The sequence below is a fragment of the Rhagoletis zephyria genome, unplaced genomic scaffold (genome assembly GCF_001687245.7).
Source record: "Rhagoletis zephyria isolate East Lansing unplaced genomic scaffold, Rhagoletis_zephyria_1.1 Rzeph_scaffold_00105, whole genome shotgun sequence".
In the NCBI taxonomy this organism is placed as follows: domain Eukaryota; kingdom Metazoa; phylum Arthropoda; class Insecta; order Diptera; family Tephritidae; genus Rhagoletis; species Rhagoletis zephyria.
In genome coordinates, this window is record NW_016157189.1 from 37,026 (window position 1) to 61,261 (window position 24,236).

Sequence of the window (24,236 nt, forward strand, 5' to 3'; positions counted from 1 at the left end):
CTCAGTATATCCAGTAAAAAAACTGTGGTGAAGTCCTTTATGGGGATAAAGTTTCCAGAGGTGAAATTTTAGGTAGCACACAATTTCTTACACGCATGGTTGCTTTTCAGCACTGATGAAAGAAACTTAAGAATATATTTGAAAAAAAAGTTCATATAGTACATTAATTTTGAAAGAAATACCATATAATGTATGTACTCTGGTTAATAATATCAAAAAATGTATTAGAACCACCGTTTAATGTTATATTTGATACAAATTAATATTGCTGCCCCGAACGCTCTGCGCCTTGCCTCTGAATAATAGGTTTACTTAAAATTACATCCCTGGTCCTTGTTCTTTCTGTATCGCATCGTGGTGAATTCACATTTCTCAGAAATTTGACAACAAAACAAAACAAAGCGAGTATTTTATTTGCTAATTTTTGCGATTTCTATTGTTTAATGTAAATTTGTTTTTTTAGGATATGTCGAGCCAACAAAGAAGGCGCAGTTGGAAAATTTAGTAATTAGTAACGAAGTAGCAGGCATATTTGGAAAATTATGCCGATAAACAGGATGGAATTTGGGAAAGTAAGTGCATGGTTGCAGCATATCTATGTATAAAAAGTATTTAATTAAATTGTTTATAGAAACGTTATAAATCGAGTGGCTCATTTACGATGTGCTCCAAACATTTGGCGAACTTTTTTTCGCCTTTTCAACGTGCTAAGTAACAAGTTAAGATGACTGCCATCATGGGCCGGTAAGAAACCGCAAGCAAAGGGCAGACAACCTTCCAGGAAGCTGCCTCCTGTCCCCGAGCCGAAGCTGCAGTTCAGCAAGAGCAGGTCAGCAAATTGCTACCCTGATCAGACGTAAACTAAAGCGCTCTGCTGTGATTGCACTCCGTAAATGATCGAAATTCTTGAGAAGGCGAATGTACTGAATGAGTTAACGTGTTGTGATTAAATCGGCGGAATAATTGCCAAGCACTCGGTGTTTAGAATCGATCAGTCCTTATGAATCCGAAACATAGGCTCTAATTTTTGGTGGGGCTAGTTTCTGTGCATAGCCCTCTCCGGCAACGGACTGTTTAGGATTGGGAATGAACACTTCCGAGCCTATCTCGAAATGGCGTTCTCTTTTGCGGGTCAATGCCCGTTGTGCGGTTTGATGATATTGTTTCGAACTGTCTGTCTCGAATTTCATCAGCCAGAACTTTACGTTGCTCCACCTCCTGGGTATGGTATGGATTTACATCCAATAATAATTTATATTCGTTTCCATCTTTCACATATTCACGACCGGTGTGTAGGAAATATGGCGTGTAGCCCATGGCGGAATGCACTGAAGTGTTAATATCATGAACAACACGAGAGAGATAGTTTTCCCAGGAGGAATGTTCATGAAAATCAGTCATGTGAGCACGTAATCCAAGTTTAATGCTTTTGTTTGTCGCCTCTACCTGATTGCCTTGTGGATGGTACAAAGGCGTTTTCATGTGTTTGATATTATTATCGGCGCAAAGCTTTGCGAAAGTTTGACTGATGGATTGAGTACCATTATCTGATATAATGAGTTCGGGGCAGCCATTCACCGAGAATATATGTCGAAGATAATTGACTACGGATATGTCGTTTGCGTTTTTCATGGGCTGCGCCCAGACATATCGCGAGTAACAGTCGATTGCTACGAAGATCCATTGGTTACGATTTTTAGACAAGGGCAGCTTACTGACGAAGTCAATAGATAATTGTCTACCCGGTCGTTTTGGTTCTCTGTATTCGCCGTGAGGTGTTTTGGTGCTCTCATTACTTGGTTTAATGCGGTGGCATAGTTCACATTGCCGAACGTACTGGTAAACGGACTCATACATGTTTGGCCAGTAATAGCGTTGTGAAATACGTCTATAAGTTTTCCAAACACCCTGATGCGAATGTTGGTTATGATTTTCATCGAGGACTTTTCCTTTGTCAGAATATGGTACACAAAGTGTCCACAGTATTTCCGCACTTTGATTGGAAAATTTCAATCGATGATATAGGAGGTTGTTCTCGATTTTATATCTATCTAATGGTTGTTTTGAGGCCATGGCATGCATTTTGTTGTACCATTTATCGCACGTGTTTGGGTCAATGTTGATCACGGATGTGATTGGGGTACGATTAACGGGAAAATTACTCGGAAGGTCAATTGGACTTCTACGAACGATGTTGAGCAGAGCAAAAGAACGAGATAAGGCGTCAGGAAGTTCTAAATGTTTTCCTGGTTTATGAATAATTTTGAGATCGTATGGTGATAATCGGATCGCCCAACGGCATAAACGTCCAGTTGGTTCTTTGAGAGTTTGTAGCCAGCGCAAAGCTGCATGGTCCGTTACCACAACCAAATCACGACCCTCAAAATATGGACGGAACTTTTCGACCGCTAAGAGAACGGCTAGGCATTCCCGTTCGGATGCTGTGTAATTTTGTTCGGCTTTCGAGAATTTGTTAGAAAAATACTGAACCACTCGTTCATTCCCATCATGTTCTTGTACTAGAACAGCACCCGCTGCGATAAGCGAGGCATCGTATAAACCTTGAATGGTTTTGAATAATCGACCATAGTCAGAACGGGAGTGGTAGTTAAACACTCTTTGAGTTTGAGAAAGTCTTGTTCAGCAGCGGTATTCCATTCAATGGGTCCTTTTCGGTTTTCTTTATACAATTCACAAAGGGGAGCTGTGATCTCCGAAAAATTTGGAATAAATTCTCGGTACCAGCCTGCTGCCAAATAACCGTCTGACTTCTTTTGCCGTTTTGGGCACTGTAAATTCAACAATAGCTCGAATACGAGATGGATTCGCAGATAGACCCTCTTGAGACAAAACGTAACGCAGGAATTCCAATCGTTTACAACAAAAATTCGATTTGGATGTTGAGATGGTCAAGCCGGCCCCCGCCAGACGTTTTGCAACAATAGCCAATATCTTAACGTGTTCTTCAAACGTCGAAGTGCAAATTATGAAATCATCGACATATGCGAATGCATGTGGAACCAAATCACGGAAAATTTTATCAATGAGAATGGCTAATGTGGCGGGTGAATTTCTCAACCCCATCGTCATGCGACGAAAAGCATAAAGTCTGTTACCGAATGCAAAAGCGGTTTTCAGTTGACTCGATTTTGCCAAAGGAATTTGAAAGAAAGCTTGAGACAGATCAATACTGGTTAGGTATTTAGCTGACTTTAGTCGTGCTAAAATTTGGTTAGTATCCGTAATTGGATAGGCATTTGGAATGGTAATTTTATTCAGCTCTCTCGCGTCCAAGCACACGCGACACGTTCCGTCTTTCTTCTTTACAGCCAGAATTGGTGACCGCCAAGGGCTTTCTTCGATGGTCATAATGATGTCACGACTACGCATTTTATCCAATTCGGCTTGAACTTGTTCAGCCACATATGGCGATACTGGATACTGGCGTTTCATGACGGGTTTTGCATCACCCGTATCAATTACGTGTTCGATCTGATTAGTGACGTTTAAAGGACCAGACTCAGGAGTTGGATTAAAAAGTCTGAGAACGGCGTCCAACATTTGTCTTTGATCTGGGGTGACATTATGTGGAAGGCTGACGCTTTGGGGTATCTAGTTCACCCTCTAAACCGAGTGTGGAAGCGTCAATTGGCTCCAGATCATTACTCATAGAAGATACCTGAGCTTGTTCTTTCCCACTCCCTGGTGGCTGGTTACAAAAATTAATAAATTTATCCGCCGTAACCATTTCGACTTTAGCGGATGCAACTTCTTCAGTATCACCTTTGGCTGTATGTTTTAAAAATCGTTGAACTTTCTCTTGGTTCTACACCAGTTCGAAAAAGAAGGCCTCAAGGAATGTCCGTCCCATAATTGGGTGTTTCAGTGAGATCGGAACGACAAGAGTTGGCACCAGTCGGGTAAGACTACCGACCGTATATAATACATCCACTTTACCTTAAAAGAAATCGAATTATCGGCAAGACCAATGGAGGTTTTGGTAGTTTGCAACTACCCTCATCTGTACTTCTCATAAAATGTTTGTGAAATAACTGTGACTTCGGCTCCACCATCGAGTAAAACCGTATGAGAATGGTTGTTAACCATAACCGTGAGATAATCGCGACAATCGTTCGGAATATTATATGTCAAACATTTCTCTGAGATAAAGAAAACATCGCGGAGTCGTGGTTGGTTAACTTGATTGACTGCGTCTTGCTGGTTAGTAGGGACTGGAGCTGAAGTAGGTTTGGTAATTGGTAGTGTTCGTTCAGAACATTTAGTTGATGGTTCTTTGCCATCCCTTTGAGTTTGATCATATTTATTAAGAATCAGAGTAGAATTATTACTGGAATTTGGGACTGAAGATTTGTCGATTTGTAGAGGGACTTCGGTATAGTGCGGATTGTTAGAGACAGTGGATTTAGATAAAGTTGTGAATTCTGAGTACGATGGACCACTATTCCCAATCGACGCCCTTACGCGTTTTTTGAACACGGGCATTGATCAGACGTAACCCCTGGTCGTGTACATTTGTAGCAGATCAGCCTATTCGGTTGGGTTCGACACTTTTTGAAGTGATGGCCCCACACGAGACATTTTGCGCATCGTACATTATCGTCGCCCTCAACAACGAGAAATGGGTGGACGATAGTTCCTACTTTCGTATCATTCTCCTTTGGATTTTTGTCATTTTTATAATCCTCGACTGGTTTCGAATACCTACGTTTCTGAGATGCTTTAATTGGCTTATTTTGCTTGTTCACGTATGCACATTCCCTGTCATCGGAGTCGGACCCAGGAAACGCAGCGGTATATTCCGAATGTGAAGAATCATCCGGTGAATCATGTATTGCCGAAATTTCCCGTGGCGCTGATCGCTGTCTATCCGAACGGGTTCTTTCCGGACGGGGTGTGGCAACAATGAACGAATGTGGGGCAATTCGCTAAGCGAACTCACGCAATTGCTCCAATGTGTGGACTTGTCGAGTGTGGACCAGCTCACGCAGATGATCGGATAAGGTACCAATGATGATATCGAGGTGGTCCCGTTCATCCAGACCACAGGAATTACTCTGCAATTGGAATGTCAGGTCATCGATATGTTTCAGCAGTGTTTGCGAACGTGGATGGAATTTAATCTGTGCATATGACATTATTACTTGGGCCCGAGCATGTTTGTTGAGGAAACGAGCACGAAGTTTCGTGCAAAAATCTTGATAATCTCCGAAGTTTCCCAGTTCGGTGAAGTACCATTGTCGAGCGGCCCCCGTGAGTGTGGGTACCAAACGCGTAACCAATTCATGGTCGGGTACTCCAATCTTATATCGAAATGAGCCAATAATAGCCAAATAATCTTCAAACGATAGACATTTTTCGTTCACATTTACGCCATCGAATTGAGCACGTCCCGGCCATGATGGTAAGCCTCTGAATTTCATATCCATTGCATCCGCTTGGGCAGATTCGTCGAATACAGTGGCTTGATTTGGTCGTGGGTGTGGTGGACCGGATAGCGAATAATTCTGATATAAATGAGATGGTTGATTAATTGGTTCTTGGACATGTGACGTTCTAAGGCCAAGGTAGGTATTGATCGTTTGAGTTTGTAAGGTTGAAGGACCACCCAAAGAACCATAAGGAGGATCCACCGAGAGTATCCAGGTATGATTCCGGGTCGTTGGCATGGTTTGGTTCATGACACGAACGTCAGGTATTGGTGTCTGTAAATGAATCCGGTCACGGATCATTTGCTGTTGCATCTGTGTTTGGGTTCTCAACAACTCAGACACCATTTCGGACAGTTGGTGTGTTGAGGGTGTTGGTTCCGTCCCGCCTGACACTGAATTGAGAACGGCTGGTAGACGATTTGAATTAACCGTACTAGTGGTCAGGGTATACCGTGGTTCAGTTGCCTAAACCGAAGTCGGTATATTCGGGTTTGGAATCGAATCTAGTATGGTTAAGGGTAAATATTGGGATGGAACAGTATTTTGAGTTGAACTCATCGTTCCCCGTTCATTCTCAAAACCACGGAATGTCGAGTTCAAACTTAATCGGGAATCGCCCATCGGGATTCCCGTATTCGGAGAAGACATCCGAAGCTCCGAAAGCCGACTCGGGTTTTAACTTTAACCGAGCGGTTCGATAACAATAATGTANCGGAATGTCGAGTTCAAACTTAATCGGGAATCGCCCATCGGGATTCCCGTATTCGGAGAAGACATCCGAAGCTCCGAAAGCCGACTCGGGTTTTAACTTTAACCGAGCGGTTCGATAACAATAATGTATCATTTGATGGAGACGACCCTGAGGTGTTAACACCTCATTCGCCTCCACTTCCCGATATGCTCTCTCACATATTTCCAACTCATTAATTGGGTGTAGGGCATGGGATTTTATCAACCATGGTTGGCCAACGTAAGCAGATATTTTACCATNGTAAATATTGGGATGGAACAGTATTTTGAGTTGAACTCATCGTTCCCCGTTCATTCTCAAAACCACGGAATGTCGAGTTCAAACTTAATCGGGAATCGCCCATCGGGATTCCCGTATTCGGAGAAGACATCCGAAGCTCCGAAAGCCGACTCGGGTTTTAACTTTAACCGAGCGGTTCGATAACAATAATGTATCATTTGATGGAGACGACCCTGAGGTGTTAACACCTCATTCGCCTCCACTTCCCGATATGCTGTCTCACATATTTCCAACTCATTCATTGGGTGTAGGGCATGTGATTTTATCAACCATGGTTGGCCAACGTAAGCAGATATTTTACCATTGGGAGCGGCTATTTCGGTGTCGTTCCATTGAACCGGCGCTGGATATAGGTTATATATCTCCCCTCCGATCTTTCGCTGTTCGTTTGTCAAATAAGTTGCATCGAGAATGGGAAACAATTCCATATGCGGTATTGCTTTTAAATCAACTACCAAGTTGTAAATTCAGATTATTAAGAAAATTCTACCAACGGTAGATGTAAAGTCCGTTATAAGATGGCGGTACTTGATTTAAAAGCAATACCGCATTTACTTCAGTTTATTATTATTATGATTCTATGATTGTGTCTTAAGCCTAATCAGCGAAAACCAATCTATGTTAGTTTCGAATATCCAATTTAAAAAAATAATGCCGCATAAATCGATCACTATTTGAATATTGCTTTTAATCTAATTAGTTTAACAAAAAATTCACGCTCAATTGGTTGTATATCTCATGTGATTTTCGGTCCAAGATTTTGTTTAGTATCATACCGAACGTGGGCTGAGAATGGCGTTTAACGCACTAGCTCGAATCTTTTTTTGTTGTTTGCTCCTGGGATGCAGCGAAGGCCTTGAATACTTCTGAGTATTTCCTGTATCTCCTTCGGTCCCTTCTGTCGCCAACAAGGTACGCNGTATCATACCGAACGTGGGCTGAGAATGGCGTTTAACGCACTAGCTCGAATCTTTTTTTGTTGTTTGCTCCTGGGATGCAGCGAAGGCCTTGAATACTTCTGAGTATTTCCTGTATCTCCTTCGGTCCCTTCTGTCGCCAACAAGGTACGCAACAAAGATCAAGACTATCCACCCCCGAATTTACCGGAAGACCAAATCAGACTGAGAATATTCAACCAGTTTGAGAATGTTAAACGAGATTAATTTGATACGAGTTTGAAATTTTATTGGGAATGAATACCCAAAGAAATTACAAAAAAAATAAAGGAAAATTAATAGTTTGGTTCAATTAATATTGACCGTGTTATCGGTTACGTTGCTTGAACTTATACCGAAAGACGAAATGAAAAATTATCGGTTCAAAAGTCTTGACCGTCGATGTCTGGTGTTACTTGATTAAAAAAAAATGCAATTAACTTGCTTTTCAGAATTGGCGAACTGAACTGAACGAGAATGGTTATGACTGCTGATCAATGGTGTTCATTTAATTTATTATTATTCCAATGTACGTAAGATAGATATTAAAGAAAATTCAAAAGATCCCTGGCCAAATTTTCAAAATCTGGTTTTACTTCAGTTAAAGCCGTTCGTAACAGTTCTTGGTTGGTTAGTCAATTGAGAACGGTATTTTGACTTTACGAACTTCATTGTAGAGTACAAAGATTCACCAAAAAATGTACCAAAAATTAAAAATTTGCGGCACGCATCTGTTTTCAACTGCGGATATTTTAAATCTGGTACATTTTGCCGGAATTCAAGCAATGGCAAAGCTTTGTGTTGCATTTCCAGTGCCTTATCTTCTTTTAATTCCAAAAACTCCAACTCTTCTTCGCTTTTCTTAAAAAGGAGTATTCCGGATATTGTGAATTCATCCTCAATTGTGTTACAAAAAATCGGTTTGTGAAGTATGCAAGCGTACATTAAAATAATTTCAAATCGGCAAATCCTTTTCCAAAATCTGCTTTTAAATCATGTAGTTTTGCGACATAGGGGTCAAATTTATCATCTTTGACATGTGCAATATTTTTCTCTAGCCATGGAAAATGATGAAATATTCTTTTTTTTGAGATCATGTATAAAACTACGTAGTTAAGGTTCAAAACCTAAAATAATTTGCGACAAATCAAAAACATTTTTATTCTTTCCTTATAGAGACAAATTCAAGTTTTGCAAATGTTCCATCATATCGGTAAAGAAGGCTTCAAAAAAATAACCCTCATCAGTCCAACTCCAATTACGCAGTCCACAATATTGTTGCGTCCAACTTGATTTCGCGTTAGACGGATGTATCAGATCTACACCATTTCCAGTTGTAGAAAGCGTCATTTGGAAATGAGAATAGTCAATTATAAATGCGATATCATTATTTGAAATTGAGAATAGTCAATTGTAAATGAGAAAGCATCAAATGAAAATGCGAAAGCGTCATTTGGAATTGAAAATAGTCAATTGTAAATGAGAAATCGCCATTTGTAATTGAGAATGGTCAATTGTAAATAAGAAAGCGTTAATCGTAAATGAGAAAGCGTCAATTGTAAATGAGAAAACGTTAATTGAAAACGAGAATAGTCAATTGTAAATGAGAAAGCGTCGAATGAAAATGCGAATGCGTCATTTTGAAATGAGAAACTCGTTTTTATTCAGAGTTTATTCTGTCCCAACCTGCATATCTTGTAAAGATAAAGCATTTCCATGGAAGGATGTTGCATGCTGAAATGCTCTCGCGCAGTCTCCTCCGGTGATTGTAGCTTTCGCGTCATCCAAATATTTTAGCCGTTACTCAACAACGTTTGGCCCATTTATGACTGGGTTTGAAATGTGCCCCTTTACAAGCATTTTTATTTTATCCCAGATTATTTCTATGGGGTTCAGCATGGGGGAATATGGCGCTAAACGCAGCACTTGTGCACGTCCATTGGAAGCATCAGCCACAGCGTTTTCAATTCTGGAGTGACATGGAGCATAGTCGCACATCAAAACTAAGTCGTCCAGGTGGTTCCCCTGCTCCTCCCAACGAGGCAAAACCGACGCTATCCAAGCAGTGTTGCCCCGACGGCATGAACAAATTTATCGTAGAAGAAAAAAAAAATGGATCAAATGTATCGCAAATTTTTTATTTAAGTATCAAAGTATCAAGTTAGAAGAAACTTAAAGAAATGATATTTGGTTTCATACCTTTCCTTTTTACCTCTCTTTTATTAGCTCGGGATGTAACTATGTAATATTGATGCGCCTAAAGATGCAGCGAATTCTGTTCTCAAGTTACATCCCTGATGACAGTACGAATGGAAATTATAATAGAGGTTTTAGTTTTTTAAACTATAATTTTATTATTATTTTCAATAACCGAAAAATCATGTAATTCGCATTCATACACATACAAATGTATGTGCATGAAGACAGTAGCATTTTCGGCTTCGCACCTCCTGTTGTTTGGTGCTCACCTCGACCGGATTTTGCTAAGTCCCAAGCAGTTTTGCATGCGATGCCTAGGGTTGTCGCCAGCCCTGTACGCGTGCTCGTATTGCAGTCAGAGTAATGCTGCAGTTTTCTTCAACCCACGTTAGTATGGAGTCAATTTGTTTCTGCAGTAGCATTTTCGGCTTCGCACCTCCTTTTGATTGGTGCTCACCTCGACCGGATTTTGCCCAGTTCCAAGCAGTTTTGTATGCGATGCCTAGGGTTGTCGCCAGCGTTACCCATCCTCCCCACGCTTGGCTGCAGCAACGATTCGACTGCGATCTTCCGAGGAGTTTTTCCGATATGTATTGCGGATGCGTTCTTCAGCATCTAAGATGATAATGAAAACATCAATGGAGATTTAATTTGTACAAAGCTTTGTAAGAAAAAATTTATTCATCTATGGATATATTCAGTTCATACCATTATCGCTGTCTATAATTGGTTGAATGCACTGCCGATGAAGGCGGTGCCCAGCTGGAAGTCGTCAACGGGTACATACCACCTGCCACCAGCTGCCCAGCATGATACCGCCCGAACATAAGTGCGCTACTTGAAGGCAAAAACCGGGTAGTGCTAGGGGATTTTAACGCGCACCACGAACTCTGGCACTCCAACCTGGGCAACGACCAGCGGGGTACACTAATCGCAGAACAAATTGACGACTCAACGTTTTGCACTGTAAACGACGATGCCCCCACCAGGGTCGCGGGTGACTGCTACAGCTCGCCAGATATCACTATAGCAAGCGGGGGTCTGATAAATTGCATTGGTTGGCAACCAGTGCTCACGCTCGCATCCGACCACCTGCCCATAGTAGTCGCGATAGACCACCCAAGAGATTTTGTCACATCCGAAGACCGTACGTATATGAACACCAAGAAGGCCAACTGGGACGGTTTTACGGAACACACGGACCGCAGATTCAATGCTCTTCCACCACCAACAAGCGCGCGCGAATCTGAGCGCAACGTCCGCCGGATCATCAACGCAGCAGCCGCCCGCTTCATACCAGCCGGTAGGATCGCCAAAATCCGCCCGGGCTTTCCAGCTGAAACGGCGGGACTCGCAGACGAGCCAGTCTAATCCTGGTGATCCCCGTATCAGGGATCTCAACAAGGACATTAACAAACTGGTTAACGAACACAAGCGGAAAACGTGGAATGAGCACCTCAAGACCTGCAATCTCACCAGCGGAGCTAGCAAACTGTGGACGACAGTAAAATCTCTCTCCCATCCGGCGAAACGCAAGGACAACGTTGCCCTTACATTCGGCGATACCACCACGTCGGACCCACGGACGTGCGCGCGCTTTTTCAGCCGGCAGTTTATTGCACACCCGGAGAGAGACAAAGCCCGCCGCAGTGTGCTACGTAAAGCACACGAACTCCGTCCCCGAGACACACTAACGTGCTTTACACCAGAAGAGACGCATGCAGCTGTAAAGAACGCCAAAGCATCCAAGGCGTTAGGCCCTGACGGAATCTCGATGCAGATGCTGAAAACGATAGGACCAGTGGGAGTCGAGTACATAACAGCAGCTTTCAACTTGTCACTGTCCACCCTGATCATCGCTGAGATGTGAAAAATGGGTAGGATCATTCCCCTCCTTAAGCTAGGTAAGAAGGCGGATGCAGGAGACTTACCGGCCAATCTCCCTCCTATCCCTAGTGGCAAAGACAATGGAAGCACTACTCCTCCCCAGTCTAACGAAGCATCTGCAACTAGCCCAACACCAACACGGATTCCGCAAAATGCACAGCACGACCACTGCATTAAACGCCATCACCACACAGATAAGCGAGGGTCTGAACCAACGTCGACCCTGTGATAGGACGGTCCTAGTCGCGGTGGACCTGTCGAAGGCCTTCGACACGGTAAACCACGCGACCCTTTGCCAAGACGTCCTGGACTCGTCGCTTCCGGATCGGACGAAGCGGTGGATAACCAGCTATCTGTGTGGACGCCAATCATCGGTCGAATTCCGAAACGCCAAGTCTAAGCCGCGTAGGATTAAACAGGGGGTCCCTCAAGGCGGCGTACTCTCCCCGACACTGTTCAACCTCTACATGGCGAAACTCCCTCCGCCGCCAGCAGGAGTTAACTTGGTGAGCTACGCCGATGATTGCACGATTATGGAAAATCAGCGACTATCTCACCGATCTTGGAATTTTCTTCTTTGCCAGGAGCCTCACCATCTCCGCCGCGAAATCCACCGCCACACTGTTCACCACCTGGACAAAGGAAGTTAGGCTAGAGCTGGACGTTTACGTCGATGGCAACAAAATACCGACGGTCAACCACCCCAAAATCTTGAAAGTCACGTTCGACAGCCTATTCTGCTTTTCTGCGCACGCCTCAGCCACTTGCGAAAAGATGCGAGCTAGGAACAAAGTCCTCAAGTCACTAGCCGGCAGCATTTGGGGACAAAGAAACCCTACTCACTACGTACAAAGCAATCGGCCGGTCGGTGGCAAACTACGCAGCGCCAGTGTGAACGGCGGGTACCAGCGATACACAGTGGAGAAACCTACAAACATGCCAGAATGCAGCTCTACGCACGGCTACAGGCTGCCATCTCATGTCGTCCGAGCATCACCTCCACCAAGAAAGCNGAATGCAGCTCTACGCACGGCTACAGGCTGGAGAGATTGCAGGTCTTGAGGTGCTCATTCCATGTTTCCGCTTGTGTTCGTGTTCTCATGTCGTCCGAGCATCACCTCCACCAAGAAAGCCAGATGCTGGCGGNAACGGCGGGTACCAGCGATACACAGTGGAGAAACTTACAAACATGCCAGAATGCAGCTCTACGCACGGCTACAGGCTGGAGAGATTGCAGGTCTTGAGGTGCTCATTCCATGTTTCCGCTTGTGTTCGTGTTCTCATGTCGTCCGAGCATCACCTCCACCAAGAAAGCCAGATGCTGGCGGTGAAAGAGCACAACACGTTGCTATCGAAGTAGTTCCTTGTGGGATGTTACCGTGGAAATCACCCCAATAACGCCCTGCTTCGAAATGAACCGCCTCCCCGACATGTGAGACGTCACCTGCACGACTGGAAATCCGACGTTGAGCCGTGATTTGAGCACTTGTGTCTTTTCAATGCTATAGAATAGTACGTCACTATTACCCGTGTTGAAGAGATTCTATAATGTTGACTTCCCTGAGGCTGAATGCTGGTTTAATTCCATCACTGAGACCGGACTCACACTTTGTCGAATTTTCACTGATGGCTCCAAAANTAAGCCGCGTAGGATTAAACAGGGGGTCCCTCAAGGCGGCGTACTCTCCCCGACACTGTTCAACCTCTACATGGCGAAACTCCCTCCGCCGCCAGCAGGAGTTAACTTGGTGAGCTACGCCGATGATTGCACGATTATGGAAAATCAGCGACTATCTCACCGATCTTGGAATTTTCTTCTTTGCCAGGAGCCTCACCATCTCCGCCGCGAAATCCACCGCCACACTGTTCACCACCTGGACAAAGGAAGTTAGGCTAGAGCTGGACGTTTACGTCGATGGCAACAAAATACCGACGGTCAACCACCCCAAAATCTTGAAAGTCACGTTCGACAGCCTATTCTGCTTTTCTGCGCACGCCTCAGCCACTTGCGAAAAGATGCGAGCTAGGAACAAAGTCCTCAAGTCACTAGCCGGCAGCATTTGGGGACAAAGAAACCCTACTCACTACGTACAAAGCAATCGGCCGGTCGGTGGCAAACTACGCAGCGCCAGTGTGAACGGCGGGTACCAGCGATACACAGTGGAGAAACTTACAAACATGCCAGAATGCAGCTCTACGCACGGCTACAGGCTGGAGAGATTGCAGGTCTTGAGGTGCTCATTCCATGTTTCCGCTTGTGTTCGTGTTCTCATGTCGTCCGAGCATCACCTCCACCAAGAAAGCCAGATGCTGGCGGTGAAAGAGCACAACACGTTGCTATCGAAGTAGTTCCTTGTGGGATGTTACCGTGGAAATCACCCCAATAACGCCCTGCTTCGAAATGAACCGCCTCCCCGACATGTGAGACGTCACCTGCACGACTGGAAATCCGACGTTGAGCCGTGATTTGAGCACTTGTGTCTTTTCAATGCTATAGAATAGTACGTCACTATTACCCGTGTTGAAGAGATTCTATAATGTTGACTTCCCTGAGGCTGAATGCTGGTTTAATTCCATCACTGAGACCGGACTCACACTTTGTCGAATTTTCACTGATGGCTCCAAAACTCACTCAGGGTCATGATCTGGGGTCTTTTTCGGAATTAATGGGGATAATCTTCACTTTTCTCTTGGGGAATATGCCCCGGTCTTCCAGGCTGAGGTATTTGTAATCCGCAAAGCCATGTACAACGTGGTGGAAAATAGGTAGAGGGGAAGGAGTTTACATATCTGAAGAGACAGCCGGGCTGCACTTAAGGCATTGGCCGACCTCTATCTAAGTACTTCCAAACTAATTCGGCAATGCAAGTCTCGACTTATGTTATTATTTTATGTTGGTAAATATAACGAGCTTGATTTACACTGGGTACCAGGTCACTCGGTAGTACCTGGTAATGAGACATCTAATCATTTGGCCAGAACTGGCACAAACCAGGCATTCGCATCAAAAATGATGCCATCACCACATGTAAATTTATGAGCAGACTGCGGATTTTTATGCAGAAAACGGAGCCAAGAAGTATGTACCACATAACTATAAGCAAAGTGTATAAATTTGTAAAGGTTTTGTTTATAGTTAAGTGGTATATGTTTTTAGGCTCCGATTTCTGCATAAAAATCCGCAGTCTATTTATGAGTGAGCCGAACATGTGAGGAAGTTATGGTAAAGAAAATGTAAATAACGCTAGCTCTCGGAGTGCTCCTAAAAAATAGTATGTACATACTACATGTAAATAAATCGCATTATAATATTATGCTTGTACTATGTATATACATTAGGGTGGTCCAAAAACAGTAAAGTCGGAATTATAATGCTCTCACCCCCTAGGATTGTATATCAAAAAAAGTGTACGCCTATTTTTTTTTATTTTGAAATCAAAAAATATTTAGAGGTCGCTCAAAGCGCTCAAAGTTTTCCATGTATTTTTATATGGGAAGAACAAATTTTCGTAGAAATGATATAGAATTCTTGAAAATCAATACTTTTCGATCGGAAAGCTCTGGATCTCTTCAGGAGACTTCCAGTAAGAATTTCCAATTGTTTATTTAACTATTTTTTAATACAACCGATTTTTTATTGGTCCCCCCATTGCATAAATTATAGTTGCGATGAAAAATGGTTAAATAGACAATAGGGTAATATCCTGCAGAGAAACAGTTTTTCGATCGAAAAATATTGATTTTTAAGAATTCTATACCATTTCTTCGTAAAGTTGTTCTCATTCATTTTTGGACCACCCCAATATACATACATACATAGATGTACAGTATATTTTGCTTAGCTGCACATCCTTCTTTGCACGAAAAACTTGTGCACGTAACCGAAAAAGGCACTTAAGCGAATTTTCTTTACTACTTCAATGAGGAAGGTATCCGAATCCCTATGAAACCAAATATTGGCGGAGCACTTGCCATGTAGAAATTACTGCAAGCGAAATTTTTACCGAATGTTATCTAATTATCTATATAACTACATAAATTAGCCATTTTCGTTGTTCTGCGAGATGAGCAAAATAAATAAAAGGTTGTAAAATTAGGTAATTGTAGGGCCAGTGCAGGTAAACGTAATACTTTCATTGATAATTGATACTAGTCGCACAATTTTTAAGGCAGGTATCGCCAATGTGCAGGTATGTTGAATGCATCTATCGGAGCAGTTTCCTTATAAATGTTAAAAATAATGCTTTTGATGCGCATTTTGGGGTAGGTATCTTAAATGTGCACTTAAGCATAGAGGCAGCAAAGCAAAATATACTGTAGTTTAACTTAATAAATTGTATTTATTTTGTGAAAAGGAGGTCCAGGACAATTACGTTTTTTTTAGATCAGCATGAAGCGAAAGGCTATATCGCCTGCTGAGTGGAAGATCGACCTGTCTCGGCAGGCAGTTCGAAAATGCCCTATCTAAAAAAACTTTCAAGAACGCCCTATATACATACATATGTATTTACATAGTTCTCCTTTTGTCGCGCAAACAGCTTTAACATGAATGATTGTTCGAGGGATATATCACTCTCAGAGAAATAATTACTGGTTATATTAATATTCTCAAAAAGTACAAGAGTATATTCAAGTAGTAAATTTTACGGTGTCTGAAGTTCAATTGATTAATTTGAAAAACATTTTTCGGTTTCTGAAGTACAATTTACGAATCTGAAGTACATTTTATGGTTTCGGAAGTACAATTGACTAGTCTGAAATCCAATGAACGGATTCTGAAGTACACTTGACTAATCTGAAGCACATTTTACGGTTTCTGAAATACAATTGATTAATCTGAAATACATTTTTCGGTTTCTGAAGTACAATTGACTAATCTGAAGTACAATTAACAGTCGCTGAAGTACTTTTCATGATTTCTGAAATGCAATTAACGCTTTCTGAAGTAATGGAAAATAATGCCCAGCAAATAAATATGTATTTTAAAAAGTAAAAAGAGACAAAATGTTCTAATCACGGAGAAAGTAAAAGGAGCCGCACTTTGCTAAGCAAAGCGCCGCATTTGGCTCAAAGAGTCGCGTTTGCCCACCATTGGCATATAACATACCAGCATGCTGGTACAATTATTAATGAGGTCCAGAAAAGACCGAAATGATTACAGCCGAAATTTCATAATTTCTTCACAAGCACGACTTTGAATCATATAGTATATATATATCAAGAAATTTCCGGTAAAATGCTTTTTACTTAAAATAATGAGCTAATTTTACCATTCACGACACCAGCATGCTGGTACAGTCATAAAATTTTCAAATCGTTTTTGATGTCGCACCAGCACACAGGGGTATTTGAACTACATATTTAGGCGGCTATAAACCAATTTGACAAAATTTTGAAGAAAACTTAAAAAATAACATTTCCCAGTCCTCCTCACTTTTCTAACTTGCACAGCGAACGCTCAGCGTTGACCGGGAACAGAATATTCTAACGCTGCTTATAAATAAATATTCGCTCTCCAGAAAGATCGTGACGGTTTTAAGTTAATATTTTGATTTCTGCATTGTATTCTTAAATAGTAGAGATGTATCCGCATACATAAGGTAATAATGCATTTAAGTGTTAATTTTTTTATCATTTTATTAAACAAAAGTTCAATTTAAATGTAAGGAAAATAGTGGTTTTCAACGAGTATTTCTTCTTGAATTTTTGTTGAATATTAAGGAATTTGTTGTAACCCCGGGAGAGAAGGCGTTATTATTCTTTGTTCAATTGAAAGCTTAGGAATTTGGCTAATGTAATGTGAAAAGACTGCCGCAGAAAATGGCAGATAAGTGGTATTTCTTTACTTAAAAAATGTATTGAAGAAAAATCTAAAAACGCAACTAGTATATAGTAACACTACTTTAGATCAATTCTAACACTAAAATTAAACTTTTTAGATGAATTCAAGACCGCTGAACCAGAATATGGATCCATTTAATTAAAAAAAATAGTATTCGAGATATAAGCAAAAATCATGTTTCCTAGGACCTTTCGGTCCTGTTGCTAGAAATCTGCGGGAATGTAAGGCGAATCCAACTATGTTATATATTTTGGATTAAACATTTGTTTTCCTTTAAATTGGTGTTATGTATGTTATGACTTCACCAATCCGTACCAAACTCGGTATGAGCCTTGCTTAGACTATATCTAGCATATCTGTTAAAAATCCCTGAAATCGGACGATAACCACGTAATTTACAGAAACACGAAAACAGCGATAAATCAGTAACTACTGAAGCTAATTCACCCAAAATCGATTCTTGGAATAACCTCTTAGCATTAAATTAGTTTTTTATAATTTTATCGATAATGGGCGTGGCGCGTCCACTTATGACTACAAATGTATATCTCGGTAACTGATTTATCAATTTGTACCAAACTCGGTGCAATTAATATTCTTGGTACGGAAAAGCAATATGTTGGAAATATGAAAACTCCGATATTTCAGTAATTGAGGACAATAATTTACTCCAAGTTAATTACAACATTCTCTTAACAATAAAACAGACTGTTTTTATATTACTGTTATTATTACAAAAATGTAGTTCTATTAAAGTCTCTTACCTATACTGTGATACATTTCTGAATTATCTAATTTCCTATATTAAAGTTGAATTTGGCTTTTTAAACCGGTGGCAACCCTGGGAGGTTGCTTAGAGATAAATCCTTATCGAACTCATTTCCATTGATACCCATATTGCAGCAATTAATTTAACTAATTTAACAAAATTTTTTAACAGGTTGCAACTCTGTTAATGTTTTAATCTAGATATGTATAAAACTTCTCCTCGCCGAGACGAACACGTAAATATACGTGTTCCTACAATCGGACCACGGCAACATGGAGTCTATCGTTGTCAAACGTTAAGCAACTTTATTTTCTTTTCTTTTGATGGAATAATTGGACGTCCTCTTCTCCTATTTACTTGATTTTAAACATTTACAATTTTCTATGTCAAAACACTATTTTCTACACATTTCGAGTTGATATATCCATAAAAATAATTTTGGCTGCATAAATCGGCCAAATACCCCTATGTGGGCTGTTTGCCAATCGGTATCATTTTTCTCCGTGGTGAGCCGAGGTAAAAAATTTACTATAATGTTCAAATAAATTCGTCGCTTGGCGCGCAATACCTCGTATCCGCCAAATGTAATACCACGTATGAAGTGGCATAAAAAACAAATTTTCAAAAATTTAATAGTGCGTAATTACAGTAGAAGCTCATATTTAATAAGTTTAGTTAGGAAACCATTCAAAAGTTTTGAAGAAAAGTAAGTTTTTACGCTCTTTTGTGAAATTTTCGGACTATGTATCTTTTACGTGGTATTGCATTTGGCGGATACGAGGTATTGCGCGCCAAGCGACGAATTGAATTTTGCTGTGCCAAATGCAAAATAAAATTTTGACAGTTAAAGCAAAACCAAACAAACACTCGTGCAATTTTTGGGTGTTTGCTGAAATTGTTCAAATTTATACATATTTATTTTACAACTTGCAAGTAACGTACGCTTTTTTCTGCTTTTTCAGCTTTGATTTTGATTTTCACTCTTTATTACCGCCAAATAATATTGCGCATACATATTTGTTTCGCGAATTCGGCTTGCAAAACGAATCGTGGACTGTAAATTATAAATAACAATATGAATGCATATAAAATTAACTAAGTTTTTATTGAATCTCCACAACAGTTTTCTTTACACGTTTTTTGGCAACCACCTTGATTGTGTGAAAAAAGCCGAGATGTCTCTCTCAAAAAAATATGATAAATCAAAAACGCCAAAATTCTCTCCGTCCTCGCGTTCCTTTAAGTTAGTTGGAGTTCGCTTACGTCCTAGAATTTACAAAAGAGGGATGCCATATCTCTGGAATTGAAAAACATTAAATATTCCAATTTATCAAATTTCTAAACATTCCGGCCCCTCTTGAAAGCACCTGCTTTCAATTATCCAGAAACAATGGACACAGTTTCACTACTGGTCGTTTGAATGTTCCTTTTGCTGTCTTTACAGTAACCACTCGAACGAGACCATCAGATCCAGGATGTGTCTCAACGATTCTTCCTATTGCCCAACTTGATGGAGGAAGGTTGTCATCCTTTATGATCACAACGTCATCAATGGCTATATTTTTAAGTTTTTGTGCCCACTTTGGTCGTTGCTGCAACTGGTGTATGCACTCTACAGACCACTTCTTCCAAAAGTTTTGAACCAGTCGCTGAAGGTATTGCCATCTGTTGAGCGCATTCTCCTTTAAATTGACCAAGTTTTCGTCGGGTATTGTGTGTGGTGAACGTAATATCAAAAAATGGGCCGGAGTTAATGGATCGACGTCTCCCTCGAATTTGATGCACAGTGGCCGAGAGTTTAGGCAAGATTCAATTTGGCAAAGTACTGTAGACATTTCCTCGTATGTTATTGCTGCTTCTGTTAACACTCGTTTGAGGTGGTACTTAACTGACTTTACCCCAGCCTCCCATAACCCACCAAAATGTGGATTAGAGGGTGGTGAAAAGTGCCATTGTATCTGCTGATCCGCTAGTTCCTTTGCAATGCCTTCTTTTGTTGTGGATGCAAACAAGAACTCGCGCAACTGCTGATTGGCCCCCACGAAATTTGTGCCGTTGTCCGAAAACAAGTGCAAGGGCTTTCCGCGCCTGGCGACAAACCGACGAAGCGATGCGATAAACGCCCCAGTTGACAGTTCCGTAACAAGCTCGATATGTACAGCCTTAGTCACAAGGCACACAAAGAGCGCGATCCAACATTTGTATAGCTTAGACCCTCGTCCCTTCCAGGAGCGCACCTGTAACGGCCCGGCATAATCTACACCCGTATTGAGAAAGGCTGCACCTGGGTTTAGTCGATGTGGAGGAAGATTGCCCATCTGTTGCTGGTAAGCTATTCCACGTACTCTCATACACGTTGTACATTTAAAAACACATCGTTTAATTGTGTATGTACCCCCTGGGATCCAGTATTTTAGTCCAAGCAAGTAACGAAGTTGCCGACTTCCAGCGTGTAGGTGCTTTAGATGGGAATACATCACGATCAGTCGGGTCAAATGGCTGACTTTGTGGATAATTAATGGATGCTTCTGGTCGTAGTTGATGTTAGCGTTTACAATCCTGCCTCCAACCCGAAGTAGGCCACCGTTATCGATGAAAGGTGCAAGAGTCGTCAGTTTGTTTGACATAGGTAGAGACTTACCTTTCAATAGTAACCGTATCTCTTGTGCAAAGTATGTTGTTTGCTCTTTCCTCACCAATACGTTATGCGCATGCTGCAGTTCGTTGGTTGAAATCCCGGTAGCTGTTTTCGGTTGCTTGGAGCTACCAGTTTTGCAGTTATGTACGAAGCGTAACAAAAGTGCAGTGATGCGTAAAAGATGCGTGTATTTTGAATACCTCTCAACTAGGTCAAAATTTTGTATGATAGCTGGATGTGACTGAACCACCTTTCGTTCTTCCATGCTGACATTCGGTGACGTAGCTGGCTTCTCGGTATGTGTCGTTGATTTATGCATCAGCACGTCAGGACCGTGCCACCATAATTTACAAGTTACAAGCTCTGCAGGCCAAATTCCCCTTGTAGCAAGGTCTGCAGGATTGTGTTGGGACGGTATGTGACGCCATTGCTCAGCTGGTATGACGTCTATTATTTGGGAAGTTCTATTTGCAATGAAGGTTTTCCAGCGGCGAGGATGATCTGCCAACCACGCCAAAACAATTGACGAATCTGTCCAACCAACCACGTCAACTACTTCGAAACTTAAAGATTGTCGTACCTTAATTATTAACTTCACCAACAAGTGTGCAGCGCACAACTCAAGCCGCGGTAACGTGATTTGCTTTACCGGGGCGACCCTGGTTTTAGCCGAAATTAAGTGGGTGAACACCTCGCCATCCCTCCGCTGTATCCGCACATAAACCGCTGCTGCAAATGCTACTTCGGACGCGTCCGAGAACCCATGCAGCTCAACAATGCTGTCGTCAGTGAAATCAAGCCACCTTGGTATACGTAGTTTTGAAATTCTGTTGATGTTCTGCCTGTAATCATACCATTCGCTGTATAGCTCACGCGGTAGCTCTTCATCCCAACTTACGCCCTTTAGCCATAATTTTTGCATAAAAATCTTCATTTTAATAACGATCGGAGCAATCCATCCGATTGGGTCGAATATTCTGGCAATATCCGATAGTACTTTACGTTTTGTCACGGTTAACGTGATGTCTTCAAGGGCCACGTTGTACTTGAAGCTATCTGTTGAAGTCTCCCAAAGCAAACCAAGTGTTTTTACGGCGCTTGTGGTGTCGATGATTGTATCAGGAGATTTTTCACAATCATCTATGTCAATTGTACCCAAGAACTTTCTCGAATTTGATGACCACTTACGTAGCTTGAATCCTGCCTCGGATAGAACTGAACACACGTCGTTCTTTAGCTTCACTGCTCCTCCTGAATTGGGAGCACATGCCAAGAAATCATCTACATAAAAATTGTTCGATATTGCAGATGCTGCATCAGGATATTCATCAGAGTAGTCATATGCCACTTGCTGCAGTGTCCTTATCGCTAAGAAAGGTGCAGCTGCCGTGCCATATGTTACGGTGCGAAGATCGTAAGCAGTAGGTTCTTCCTCCTTGGAACGTCTCCACAATATACGCTGCAACGGCCGGTCATCTGGATGTACCAATACCTGTCGGAACATTTTTTCGATATCGCCGGCAAATCCAACCTTGTATTTCCTGAATTTGGTTATGATCTCGAACAGATCCTTTTGTATTGTTGGACCGATTAACAAGTTGTCGTTGAGTGACAATCCATTTGAACTCTTGCAGGATGCGTCGAACACTACCCGTAGTTTTGTTGTGGCACTTGTTGGTTTGAATACTGCGTGATGTGGCATGAAGTACTTTCTGTGTACGTTTACCGTGCTGCTAATCTCCATATGCGCCAACTCTAAATATTCGTCCATAAATTTCCCATATTCTTCCTTGAGTTGCACATCACTGTCGATTCGACGCTCCACTGAAATAAGTCGTCTAAGCGCAGCAGACCGTGATTCCCCTAGGTTAACCTCATCCTCTTTTAACGGGAGCCTAACAACGTACCTGCCTTGTTCATCGCGCTGAGTATGTTGTTGAAAATGTAATTCCGCTTTTTTCTCTTCATCCGTCAGGTAATTTGTCGGTTCTCGTAGATCTTCAACTTCCCAGAAGCGTTGAAGTTGCTGATTTAAATCCACACATGTATGTGCAGTTACAATGTTTTGTTCGTCTGCTCCCTTTATTTTACCCATTATAACCCAACCGAAAATTGTGTTGATTGCGGTCGGTGAACCGCTAGGATGAGTCAACTTCTCTGGCAGTAAACAGCTAGTGAAGACATCTGCTCCAAGTATGATGTCGATTTTACCAGGTTTCGAATATGAAGGATCTGCAAGATTAACTTCATTGAAAAATGTCCAACTGTGATGGCTTATATCGCACGGAGGCAAAGTGTAAGTTAAATTGAGCAAGCATAATGCCTCAGTTCCAATAATGGTGTCATATTGTGTCGCCTCGATATTTAATTCGACCCTTCCTCTAGTGTGACTTCCATTGACTGAACCGACCCCATATAACATAGTTCTATCAAAGTCTCGTTTCAGCTGCAGTCGCTGTACGCAAGATTCGGTTATAAGCGTGCCTTGTGACCCTGAGTCCAGCAAAGCGCGACATGGCTTCAACTCGTTGCATCTATCGCGCACCATAACAATCGCTGTTGGCAGCAATGTGATAGACCGCTGACTCTGCTGTGTGCTATTTGCACTGACAATAGATGGCTCTACATTCGTATTGACTGCTGACTGCTGAACGTCACTTGCTGCTGATGTTATATATAACAGGGAGTTGTGTTTCGCCCCACATTTTCTACACGATGATCTCTTACAGTTTGATGCGCGGTGGTCTGGCTGCAGACAGTTAAAGCAGATGTTGCTGCTCTGAACCAGATTGCGTCTCGCATTCACTTCCATATCGAGGAACTGCTTACATTGATAAAGCTGATGCTGCTTTGAACAAAGAACACATGTATGTAGGCATTATTGCAAACGCGCGCGCTTGGTTGCGCTTGTCACCGATGCCACTCCGAAAGGTATTGACCGCTGTAGTTTTTTGGGTGTTTTCCAACTCGTAAACTCTTTTCTCCAGAAAGTTCAAGAAATCTTGAATCGATTGCTCTTCCTCTGATTTCTTTTCCCTATACCACAAAACATGCGTCTCGGCGTCAAGCTTTTTCTCTAGCATGAACAATAAAATTGAATCCCAATGTTCAACAGGTTCATTAAGCACTTTTAACGCATTTATACTTTCGTTGGTTGTATTATATAGTCGCTTAGCTTCTGCCGTTGACGCAGACTTCATTGCATGTTGATCGCATAAAAGTTCAAAATAAGCTCTCTTTACTTTGTCGGACTTATCGTATTTTTTCTTAATTAGCTGTCAGGCAATATCGTAATTTGCATTGGCTGGTTTTAAATGTTTGATGAGCGAAAGTGCTTCCCCTCGAACCTTCGTTTGCAAATATTCTAGCTTCTCAATATTGGAAATGTTTTGTCTGTTGTGTATAAGTGTCTCGAATAAGTCGCGAAAACGGATCCAGTCCGTACATTTGCCGTCAAATTCTGGTATCTGAATGCGTGGCAAACGC

At 41.8% G+C, this 24,236-nt stretch overlaps 1 protein-coding gene and 1 long non-coding RNA gene across 3 annotated transcripts in view; both read left to right on the forward strand.

The window, feature by feature from the left end:
• Tango1 (transport and golgi organization 1) overlaps positions 1-24,236 on the forward strand; it is a 52,521-nt gene that overhangs the window by 10,238 nt on the left and 18,047 nt on the right. The gene's annotated exons all lie outside the window — the stretch shown is intronic.
• Positions 365-853, forward strand: LOC108377340 (uncharacterized). The gene is made up of 3 exons (XR_001849319.1): positions 365-405; positions 464-572; positions 632-853. It is a non-coding gene; the product is annotated as an uncharacterized LOC108377340 (long non-coding RNA).